The sequence below is a fragment of the Epargyreus clarus genome, unplaced genomic scaffold (genome assembly GCF_041222505.1).
Source record: "Epargyreus clarus isolate Ecla_fem2 unplaced genomic scaffold, WU_Ecla_fem_2.2 ptg000018l, whole genome shotgun sequence".
NCBI lineage: Eukaryota > Metazoa > Arthropoda > Insecta > Lepidoptera > Hesperiidae > Epargyreus > Epargyreus clarus.
This window is the reverse complement of record NW_027332226.1, coordinates 1,000,769-1,014,014: the sequence shown is the minus strand read 5'-3', so window position 1 is coordinate 1,014,014 and position 13,246 is coordinate 1,000,769. Positions and strand designations below refer to the sequence as shown.

Genomic DNA, 13,246 nt, shown 5'->3' with positions numbered 1-13,246 from the left:
TTAAGGAACTCAGTCTCTTGAACGAGGGGTCCGAGGTTCAAATCCCAGGCAACTCTGATTTTCAAAGTTATGTGCGTATTAGAAATTAAGTATCACTATTTTGAAGAGTCATTTAGATGGAGAGAGTTTCACGCACGTTTCGGGTCGAGAAATCGTAAGGCACTATCACAAGCAATAATCGCCATAACATAATCGTATCAAAATGTTTACAGAACAAAAACGCGCCTACGATTATGTCATACGAAACTGGTATATGACATATCGCCAGGCGATAATTCTCTGTGTTTGTTTACACGACGACATTATAAGGTGATTCTTTCGTATGAGAATCTCGTATGACGTATTTTGAAGTTCGTACGAGTATCGTACAAATCAGTGTGAATTCAAGGTTGCCTAATCCTTCTCATTCTAAGAGGAGACCCGTGCCCAGCACACAGTGCTGATGATGGATGATGATGATAAATTTTAGGTCCTGATTAATGTAGAATTTGTTTAATGATCACAAAAAATAAACGTATAAATTGGTCTCTAAAGTCACAAAGATAAATCAATTGATTTAAAATGTTTATTACCAATTATCTAAATGTCAATCCTTAGAATTCGCATAAATTAATAAACTAACGCAATAATTTGAAGGTAATGGCAAAATACTCTCAAACAACGTCATTGTATTATGTAAATGGCCGTATACAATACATTTAAAAATGTTTATTTTCGATGCAAAAATGGCATTCTGATATACTAACATAGAGATTAAAGTAATACTTAGTAATACTAGACTGTTTTTTTGCGAAAATAACATTATTACAAAAAGTAGTAAACTGAAAACAATAATAAATAAATATTATCGATAAATTAAACGTTCTCTAAATCAGAAGGGTTTAGGCTTACGGGTGATCTTTGAATGAATGAATGAATTTATTTCTTTGTAAAAGCATGCGTTTATAAAGTAGTTCATACATAGTAAAAACTCAGAAACTCGACCTCTCGATCGAGGGGTTCGAGGTTCAAATCCCAGGCCACTGATTTTTCAAAGTTATGTGCGTATTAGAAATTAATTATCACTTGCTAAACGGTGAAGGAAAACATCGTGAGTAAACCTGCATACCTGAGAGATTTATAAAAAAAAATCTCAAAGGTATGTGAAGTCGACCAATACGCACTTGGCCATCGCGGTGGACTATGGCCTAATCCTTCTCATTCTGAGAGGAGACCCGTGCCCTGCAGTGGGACAGTAATGAGTTGATGATGATGATGATGAATTGCGTTCGGCATACTCTACCGGTTGATCCGGTGTTCAAATCTTTAGTTTGTTTTCTATTCTTATAAATAAACATTACATAGTTGTTCATTACAATTTACATAAAAAATTAAAGTGTTATAAATATTTATTACAATATATCGACAATATAATGAAATCATCATCATTGAGATATGTTTCCGACAAGTAGATGAAGATCTTGTGATGATTTCGTTCATAATTAAAGCTAGTATCTTACATCCAGGACTTGTAATTATATTTCGCACAAAATATATAATATAACGATATATAATATATATCTATCTAATGTACAAACAGACAAAATCCAATATACCGACTATACTAAGCTATAAGTAAGACTAAAAAGTCGCTTAAACTATGCTAGACCTCTAATAAGATCTTATATACATACATACCTCTAATAAGATAAGCATCCTGTTTGCATATGACAAATAACTACGTAATTACGTACTTGAATTTTAGTAGAAGTTATTATATACATTAATATTTAAAAAGATTTATAGGTATAAGTTCCACTTTAATTTTCTTAGGCGTATTTTACTCACATATCCTTTTAATCCAATTAGAGGAAGAAAGTCCGCCTACACAGTAGCGGACGCCTTCATTTCACACAACGAATGGTTCAATCGACCGTCTGTGCCAGCCTTTATTGGGAAATGACGTCAATTGAACTCTTAATCTAATCAAGGTTTCTTGACAATGGAGTTTGAGGATGTGATTGAAGTCTCACGACAGAATGTCTGGTGATTGAGCATGTTATATTATGAGCATATATGTTTAAAGGTGGTAGAACTCTTTGCTGTTCGACTCCGGCGGTACCACCGCCACACCTACTTCTATCTAGTAATAGCAGTATTAAGCACTGTTGTGTTCTGGTTTTAAGGGTGTGGTAAGGGAGACATACTTTTCCGAGGCGTTCCAGCTTGGCCCTCAGGGGTAGCGGCGCATTTGTGGCCGACCTAAGGTAGAAATCTTATTCTATCTGGGGTTGATTACAAATGTCCATGGGCGGCAGTAACCACTTACCATCAGGTTGACTGCATGCTCATTTACTTCTATATTATAAAAAGAAATAAAATAAATAATACGTGTGGCACTCGGAGACTGCCGCGGTAAAGCTATTGCATAGCATTTTTTATGCTATGAAAACGCTCAGAAGGAATTCCAGAAATACAATATATTCTTCCATAATCATCAACATTTACATTAATACATCTTTATCCACTATTTTATCATATCTCCATTATATAAGACATTGCAAATATCAGCTGACATTTCATAACTCCAAGCAAGACTGAACATTCTAAAATATAAAATAGAAAAGTATTTAATAAGTGACATAAAGTATCAACAACCAGCAATATAAATGGATCAATGCGATGTGCCTGTGACATTTGGCCGAATGTTACAGGTACATCGCATTTTTCATTAATAAATGCACTTTGTTTATTCATATTTAAAACACTTTGTACACAAATTATTTGTACCATAAATCATAATGGCGTTTTGATTTTGTGCTGTCAAGTCTGTCAGTTGTAATTGTACGTTTAAAAATAACAAACACTCTTTTACGTTATTTTATCAATCCAGAATTCAACATAGCTTATGTTGATAAAACATATTATTTGGATAATATGGTAATATAATTTTGAATTTTATAATGGGAATATAAAATATACTTCACGCAATTTGCACGGATTATAAAAAAATGTGTATTACTGCCATCTGTGTTCAAGTTGACGAATTAAGGTTATCAAATAAAATAATAAGGAATGTAAAATAATACTTTATTCAATTATATCCATATTTTTCTATTGACAGTCAACAACTCGGTTGCCTGAAGACTTGATATCCAACAGTCCTCCACCGCTATTTTCACTTACACCACCAGGGGCGCCGGCAGCATTTGGTCAAGGTGACGGCGCACCAGTATGCCATTTTCAGTTCTGAATTCATAATGGAGTCTACCTAATCTTCGGATGACGACTCCGAACTCCCATTTAACTCTTGGGTTGGTGTAACTGCGGACTTGTACCTTATCATCTTGTCCGAACTCCTGCGTTGGCGGTGCATTGTAATGTAATCTGGATAGTGGGGCGGATTTCTTAAATAAGGCATGCATATAGGTTCTTACCTCTCTGCCGAACATTAACTGATAAGGTGATAACTCTTTTGTATTAGGTGTACGTCTCAAGCGTGCCTTGACAGTTAACAGTTTATCAAATAAACTTCCGCTCTTGCTGATATAAAAGAACATTCAGGTATTAGCCGATTATTTTCTTTTTGTACATTCAAAAATTTAAATTTTAGCTTTGTATATATTTCTTCAAATTCGTACCTGTATTTTATTTCCTCTTCTAAATTTTCTTCTTCTGTAAGCCATTCAATTTTTTCTTGAATCGTGTAGAATTTGTTCAAATTTTCTTGTAAAGAATTCAGTCGTATATTTATTTCTTCAATGTCAATTTTTTCTATTCCCAAAATGTAATTTTCGGTTCGTTTCATTAACCCACGTAATGTGGCTCGTATTTCCTTATTGTTTTTAGTTCATTCGACATCTCGTCGCCAATATCAAATAAAATAATAAGGAATGTAAAATAATACTTTATTCAATTATATCCATATTTTTCTATTGACAGTCAACAACTCGGTTGCCTGGACACTTGATAGTTGGATATCAAGTCTCCAGGCAACCGAGTTGTTGAAAGGTGTTACTTATTTTCGTTACGGAATTTCTCGATTCGGTCGCCGCGCTCAAAGCCCGCGATAAAAGCTATGCAAGAGCTTAAAAAAATGTTATAGGTGACTATGATTCCGCCCGCGCGTCGCACGGCTATAATAGAATAAATATCTATCTTTTTTTGTAGTGAACTATCGGCTTTTTGAAGGTGGTAGAACGCTTTTTGGTTAGACTCCGGCGGTATCACCGCCACGCCTATTTCTGCCTAACAATTTATGCGTTGCTGTGTTTTAGTTTGAAGGGTGTGGTAAGGGCACTTTTCAGAGGCATTCAAGCTTAGTCCAAAAGGGTATCGGTGCATCTGCGGCTAAGCTCGGGTAGGAATCGAATCTTATCTAGGGTTGATTAAAGATGATCATGGGCGACAGTAACCGCAGCTGACGTGCAACTGTAAACAGGCAGGTTCTTATAATAATTCTCTAGTAGTGCATACAACTAATAAAAAAATCACAACTTTTCGAAAATCGTACGTTTGTCATACAGACATGCATTTATCATGCATATCCGTTATATAACAAGATGCACATTAAAAACTCCCCTGAACCCGACACTCTTCTCCGTGAACTCATTGAGACAATGTTGCCAATGAGATCTCGCTCCTCAATGTAATGAGCACGTCCGGATCCACTCAAAGTTGTCCCTATTGGTAAATCGTGTTTTTATAAGATTGTTTTAGAAATTGTTTTAAAGGTGGTGGAACCCTTTGTGGCTCGACCGCACCACCGCCACACCTAGTTATACATAATAACAGCAGTGTTAAGCGCTGCTGTGGTCTGGTTTGAAGGGTGTGGTAAGGGAGACATACTTTTCTGAGGCGTTCCAACATAGTCCTCAGGAGTAGTGGAGTGGCGCACCTGTGCCCGACCTCATACAGGAATCTCGTCGTATCTGGGGTTGATTACAGATGTACTTAGGCGGCAGTAAACACTTACTGCCACCCATTACATGGGCGGTATGCGTGGGTGGAGTGCATGTTCGTTTTCTACTCCTATATTAAAAAAAAAAACAACTTACACGCCATCTGATGATAAGTGGTCATACAAAATGAGAAGGAATTAGGTCATAGGCTACCACACTGGTCAAGTGCGGATACACAACAAACGTTAGAGGACTTTTTTCCGAAGTCTTCGTTCGCAATTAAGTTGAATTATAATTCGAAACATTGAGAGTTGCCTGCCTGGGGTACGACGAAAATCTATCCTATATCACTGTAAAGATTATATTTTTATAAAGACGATAATACTAGATATGTTGGAAAATAACGTAAGTAATAGATCCATAGATTTACCAACACCAAAACTTGAGACGCTTATCACAAGATATCAGTGGAGGTCATCTGTCCACAAGTAAATAATGACTGCATCCGGTCTGAATCCGATTCATCTCTGGTGTCTGCTAAGCTGAGGTGTATTTGAATTTATTTTATAAAACGATTGATATTACTAGGCTGGTATGAGAATTTGGAATTAGACCGCTAATTAAACTTTTGTTAGCAACGACGGTAGAAGAAAGAAAATTTAATTGTCAATTGAGGATATCAACTAATAATAAGCGTATATAAGGGCACTGTAGATCGCCTTCTGGGCAGTTATTTTCGGATTATTGTAAAGAACGTTACTCTGCCACTTTTGTTGTCGAGACTATAATTTGTATGCTTACTTGTTATTTTGTTTACTAGTAAAGTAAAATTGTGAAGTAAAATGTTCTCGGTTTATAAACGTGGTTTTTTTAATAATTTCCTGACTAGTTTTCCTGACACTTTGTTTATTTATTCTTCTTATACTCAGAAGTAGGTACAAATGCGGCTATGTGCATAAGTTCTAAATGATGAATTAAGATTTTTATTGTGGGCTTCCATTTTATGTGAGTGTAGAAAAAAGTGGCAAAACACAACAAACAAACAACGGAAGCTTAATAGCTTTCCATTTTTACCCTTCGTTTTTCCTCGTCCCTAAAAATTATAGAATCCGATGTTTAACGCGCATTGCAGCATCAAATCCTTCTAGAAGGGTATCTCAGAGGTTACTGAGTAGGTACCCTGAGGACTGAATCGGTAGATTTCCATTAACTTCTAAAGTATATAAATGATGTGTTGGTTGGTACCAAGAACCTTCAGCAAACTATCATTTACTAACATCATAAATTGTCGCCTAGACTTCTAAACAATTGGCTCTCAACCTATATTAACCGAAAACCTTCTGTAACTATATTTTTATATATACATTTTTATAGGAAGTAGTGTACATACGTACCTATATTATATTTATATATATTTATTTATATTTAGGTAATATTTTAAGCAATTCTCAGACCATTTTACGTCGGCAGATTTGAATGCTGAAAGTGTAGATCCAATCTACTATATTTCTGTCTCTAGCAACGATTGAGAATATTAAATTAAACTTTGGAAATAACGTCAAATGTAAAATATTACACTTTACACCGCCACACATAGTCATAGTCTTCGGCACTGCGTAGAGGGCTCCGGGAACTCCAAAGGACCGCAATCGGAATCCTCTTGCGCGTTGCCCCGTCGGCCTCCACCCAAGTGAGCTTCACGCTCGCCACACCGTGTCTGGTGCGTACGATGGTATGCGACCACACATACCGTCGGCCTTCCCGGGGCCGCTGCCCAAGCGGTTCGAGCTCCCACTCTTGCTACTCGCGATACCAGAAGTCTCCTTTTAGTCGCTTCTTACGACAGCCAGGGGATAGCGTAGCCTTATTCTGGTATTACAGGGACAACATAGATAGAAACCTAGAACAGGAGTGGCTGACTTTATTCTGGACTGGAGATCTTTTTACTAATTAGAAGAAGATCGCTAAATTTTTCTTTGCCTTGCTATACCCCTGACCAAGAAAGGGTCAAAAAAATTCTGTCTCAGATTGAGAACCTCGACATAACAGCTGTACTCGGCTCCCCGTGACAATAATGTGACAGGCAATTTACCAAACAATCCTTGGAGGTACAATTTATTCGTCCGTCTTCCCAGCGTGCAGCGGATGTGGTCATTAGCCAGTTAGACCGTCCTCAGTGCAACGAGGGCACGACTTGGGGACGTCTTACATGTGAATAAAATGGTCGAAGTGAACACATCTAGACACGGCTAAAATGCTCTTATAGTCAATTGTAAGTATACTTTTGAAGGTGGTGAAATCCTTTGTGATATGACTCCGACGGCACCACTGCCACACCTATTTCTTCCTAATAGCAACAGCGTTAAGTACTCTTTGTGTTCTGGTTTGAGGGGTGTGGTAAAGTAGACATATTTTGTGGCCGACCTCAGGTAGGGATCTAATCCTAACTTGGGTTGATGACAAATGTCCAAGAGCATCAGTGGCTACTGACCACTGATGCTCTTGGCTTGGCTTGCCATTTAATGGGCTACACGCTCGTCTACTACTCCTATATATTATATTTTTTTATTATTCCTATATCTTATATATAAAATTCTCGTGTCACAATGTTAGTTACCGTACTCCTTCGAAACGGCTTTAGCGATTTTTACCAAATTTTATATGTATATTCAGTAAGTCTGAGAATCGGCTACTATCTATTTTTCATACCCCTAAGTGATAAGGGTTGTTCACCTCTAACATTTTTTTATTTATATGGCAACACGATTGTCGGGTCAGCAAGTATTATATATATTTTTTATAACAATAGTTCGTAGACATTTCTTGCGGCGCTCCTCCTCTCTAAACCCTCTTACTGATTCTTGAAGTTCAAAAAAAAGAGTTTTAGATAAATCAATTTTGAATAAATGAGGTTTGATTTTGAATTTCTCACTAGGCCTCTCAACCGGAGGGTCCAAGGTTCGGTGGCTCGACGTGCAGCCCTTTGATTTTTCAAAGTCATGTGTCATCATCATCATCAGCAACCCATTACCGTTACCGTCCCACTGCTGGGCACAGGTCTCCTCTTATGAGAGACATTATCTCATTATGATGAGAAGGATTAGGCCATAGTCCACCGCGCTGGCCAAGTGCGTATTGGTAGACTTCACATACCATTGAGATTTTTTTTTATAAATCTCTCAGGTATGCAGGTTCCCTCACCATGTTTTCCTTCACCGTTTAGCAAGTGATAATTAATTACCAATACGCACATAACTTTGAAAAAATCAGAGGTACGTGCCTGGGATTTGAATCTCGGACCCCTCGATCGAGAGGCCGAATTTCTTTACCACTAGGCTATCACTGCCGTTATATGTATTAGATATTAATTTTGATAGCGGTAAAAGAAACATCGTGAGAAAACCTACACGCCTGAGAGTTTTTAAAAAGATCTATAAAGTGTGTGAAGTCTATCAATTTGCACTTAGCCAGTACTTATAGTGGACTATGACCTTAATCAAAGGGATTTAGAGGTGTATTTATACTCTCAGGCATGAACGATTCTTCATAATTAAACCAAATGAAAATTATTTTTTAGGACGGTCATAACTTCAAACTATCAGGCCTAGGATTCAAACCGCTTACCTAGATGGACAGATCGAATTCTATATCACTAGACTATCAGAGTTAAATAGTATTAATTCAAGTATGTTAAAGATTATAAAAATACTCAATCGCCAACCGGAACCATTAGCAACCTTGAAAGTAAACTTTAAACAACTTATTTTGGTGACAAATTTAACATGGATTTGTCAAATCTGGTTTGTTGACTTTGTCCACACTATATCCACGAGTATAATCCCACGTGAACTATCGTAGTACAAGACCATATACCGTATACTGAACCATTCTCTTATTTTTACCCGACTATGACGCAGCAAAAAGTATGTATATATATTCCGCGTAAACCTGCTAGTCCGCTCTGATTATAGAAATGAATCGCGTCGCCATAGCAAATTGTATGACTACACCTGCTCGCAACAACTTCAGAGCGAACTAGCAGTTTGGCGCGTATGTATTTTCATCTGTTTTTCATAACTTCTAAACTATTTGTTATCATTTGACAAACGAGGTATAGAAGGATTTTGATCGTCCCCTGATAGGTTGTGACGTCACAATAAATTAATCTATCCTTTGAACATAGATTAGTAAAGATTACTCACTCCTAACAAGAAAATGTACCCAGTTTTGAGAATTGAAATAGTTGCGTAAAAAAGTTTTGCCACGTCTCCGTGCTAAAATGTCCCTAAAATATTTGAAATAATTATTTATTTATTACGTAAATTACGCAGTATTGGTTATTTATTCGGAAATGTTCTCTAAAAATGTTTATATTTGTCAAGAATTCAAAAAAAGAACTTACTAAAATAAGCCGTTTGTGGCTTCATTCAATTTCAAGGCGGCAAAGTATCTTTACTAATTTATCCTTTGAATATAAATATAAGAATATTTTCATGTTTCATATATTTTAGAGCACTGTTTTATATGGACGTAGTGTTACTCCTAAACTACTTATCATAATTTGATAAATGTAGTATCCTTGAAGAGGTCTTGATCGTCTGATTATACATTATGTGTCGTCACATTAAATTAAGTTATTATTACTATAATGTTATGTTATGTTATTATTATATATTTTAACTATTTGTCTTTTCTTCATGTTGGAACAAACTAAATTTATTTGAATTGCTACCGGCTCACATTATTGAACATATTTTAACAAAACTTTGCGCAAAAAAAGTTATTATTTAAATATCAATATAATAATATTTTTTGTTTCATACATTTTAGAGCGTTAATTCTATATTCAATTTTAGTTTTCAAACTAATTTTAAACTGTATGTCACGGCCTAATACCAATAATAGTCACAAATTTTTATCAGCTATTTGACCGGTTAGACCGTACGACCGAAAAGATTCGTCACATCAGTACCCTTACCATGAGTTTTTATGTTTTGACAAATATGACTGTTTTGGTATTTGTTTATGTATTTGCCCATACAATTTCTAATCAGCGCCCCTAGTGGATTGTATCAGAACTATAGTGTCAGTAACGTAACATTAAATGTATTGACAAATGGCGCTTAATATTTAGTCTCTCTTTTTGCGAACATGTGACAAAAAGACTTGAACACTTACTTATTGTTACGTTTACTCAGTCTACTAAGCAAACGGAACAGAATAATGGATGAAAATTGTGGGATGTTTTGAAAACTCATGGTAAGGGTACTGAACCCTTAACAGTTTAAGATAAAAGTCACGACCAACAACAGTAACATTCTTTAATTTACAGACTTTATAAAAACATCATAAAACAAAGTTATTTTAAAAGCAAAACAATAACGTATAAGGTATTGAACGCCGTTGAACTTCTCAGACAAGAACATCATTTTCTTCTCAATATTTTGAGAAACATAGCCCGTGTCTGGCGCGACTGTGTTACAATGGATATAAATAAGCCATTACACATTGTATAGGAGAATATATTAGTCTGCCATGCGTCTAACTCAGTTTTTTATAATATAGGAGCAACAGACGAGCAGCCCACCTAGTAAGTGGCTACTGCCATGGACATCTTTAACAACCCCAGTTAAGATTTGTGCCTTAGGTCAGCCACAGATGCGCCTATAGCCCTGAGGACTAAGCTGGAGTGCCTCGGAACAGTATGTCTCCCTTACCACACCCTTCGAACCGTGTACCGGTTAACACTGCTTAACACTACTGTTATCAGGCAGAAATAGGTGTGGCGGTGGTGCCGCCGGAGGCGAACCACAAAGGGTTCTACCACCTTCAAAATTTTTTAAATATAATTAGACACAGCGTATCATAACATATTTTATAAGTAACAATGATTATCGTTATCCTGCTGATAATTAATTTAATAAACTAAAATCTGTCGTTGATTTCGATAACTATAAAAATATTGTTATCTACGAGGTGCTGAAATACAAAAACACATTCGATGTAGAGTTGCATAGAGTTCAATGCCTTGTGATATGAATATGTAGATCGAACAAAACATGCATTGCGATTAATAACAATTAAGTATGTATATAAGATAATTTGTTTTGAATTATAAAGAAAAACTAGCTGACCCGGCAAACGTTGTGTTGCCATATAAATAAAAAAATATTAGGGTTGAACAACCCTTATCACTTAGGGGTATGAAAAATAGATAGTAGCCGATTCTCAGACCTACTGAATATGCATATAAAATTTGATGAAAATCGGTAAAGCCGTTTCTGAGGAGTACGGTAACTAACATTGTGACACGAGATTTTTATATATATAAGATGTTATGCCGTGTGGCTCCGGCGCTAGACCACCCCATGCCTGCCCGTGGGTATCGTAGAAGGCGACTCAGGATCAAAAAAGGAGTTGAAAGGTTGTTTAAAACCCGATTTTTAAGCGAGTAAAAAAAACTAGTGTTTGGCTTTTCGAACCTGGCAGTAGGTTATACACCTGTTTCAACGGTTTTGGAAATTTAACGCTTAATAGGCTAAACTAAGGGTATTTGTAAAGGGAGGGCAGGACATGTCATTTTAAGCATTTTGTATATTTAAGATAGATAGATAAGTATAGATATCTCACCGCCTTGTAATTGAAGGAAGCCATTAAATGACTACGGCTGACAATTCTATCAGCCATTTAATGGCTGTCATGGTGTAATTTACGCGGAACAATGCCGAAATGCGCAGTTAAGTGGTGCAAAAACACGAACTCGAAGAAAAAGGGCGGAGAAATATCGTTTCATACGTAAATGATCTAAAAACTACAATTATTAAATATTTTTCAAACACGAAAAAAAATGACGGTGCCAATTGTCAAAAGGTTACATTTTCTTGTTCGCAGCGAGTAATGTTTACTAATCTATGATTTAACCTATAAACTTATGAAGATTTCCTTAAGGATAACAAAATATTTTTTGTTATCGGAATCTGTCCGTGAGCGAAGCCGCGGGTAAAACCTAGTATATGAACTATAATTATTACGTAAAGTGCGTAGTTGTAAGAGCATATAATTAAATACCTACGAATAATATTAATTATTATATATTAGTATCTAAATTATTTTCAGTGCAACATTGTGACTACAATGTTTCAGGTTTCAGGCATGCATGTATATTTTAATTTCGAAATATAATTTAAAACAATGGTAATTTACCGTAACACCACCTGTTTTGAAAATTCCTTTTCACTACATTCTTTGAAACCGGTGGTAAAGTATCATAGTAGTTTAGTTCACTTTAGATTTAATTCGACGATAGCTATTTTGAAAATTCTGTTTCTAAAATTTCTACTATTTCTAAAAATATTTTTTTAAAACACTAGGTATAGGTTGTAATTAGCTACCAAACAAAACAGAGAAAAAGTAATAAAACAGTTTTGTCTGCCTATATATAACATTAAAATTCTTGAAAAATTCTAGTAAAAAATATTACTGAATAAGTACATTACCATACAAATGGGCTCACCTTCCTAATTTTTGATAACCGACAGCACTTCCTGATAACGTTAGATACCAGTCAAAATACGACCAAATTGTTTTTATGTTGGATCACACAGCACACACAAACAAAACCACGTTTGTCAAACATTCGCCAAATGTTAATTCAAGATCGGTTTACACAGGGTTCGTTTACGAATCGCATAGGGTTATTTTCAGCCCTGTAACACGCGTAACCTCAGCCATAGATGGAACGATACTGACATACGAGCAACACGGAGTTGGTCTAAAGGTCTGTCAACTCAATGATAAGTAATCAATTGAAGCGATGCCGTGTCAACAAAAGTGTACACTTCGGCCAAATTCGATGGTTTTTTATCAAATCACTCGGTAATAGCAGGTGGTATTTGATAGCATTTCGGGAATCAATGATGATTTTTGATTTTCAAACGGTAATACGCTGTAAAATATATTTATTTTGTTAGCGTTTACGCGCCTATCAATTTTCTTATTTATTCGCTGTACGTCAGGGAAAACATTTTATATTTTATTTGTGAATATTCCAGTTATTCTAATTAATGAGAACTACAGTCTGTATGTTTTCTAAACTATGTTTTTTTAAATATACTAACTTATTTTGACTGCGGATACATATTCATTGTATCCGCCGTATTGTATTGTTGATAGGAATTGGATTTTTCCTTAAATTCGGAATTAATCATTACAATTCAATTCCATTTAATTAATAATAATACCTAATAGATCTATTATAAAGAATTCTAAATTGGCAATAATAATGTAACGTCATCAACAAAATAGGAAAAATAAAACTGGATTTCATTTTAAGCTAATTAAAAATATGACATAATGAACATTTATAC

At 35.6% G+C, this 13,246-nt stretch overlaps 1 protein-coding gene across 1 annotated transcript in view; it reads right to left on the bottom strand.

Moving 5' to 3' along the window:
- Nucleotides 1–12,616, bottom strand: part of LOC140749604 (protein peste-like) — a 65,815-nt gene extending 53,199 nt beyond the window's left edge. Inside the window, exon 1 of the mRNA XM_073082709.1 lies at nucleotides 12,394–12,616. The gene's annotated coding sequence lies outside the window, so the exon portion shown is untranslated. The remainder of the gene's footprint in view (nucleotides 1–12,393) is intronic.
- Between the last annotated feature and the right edge of the window lie 630 nt (nucleotides 12,617–13,246).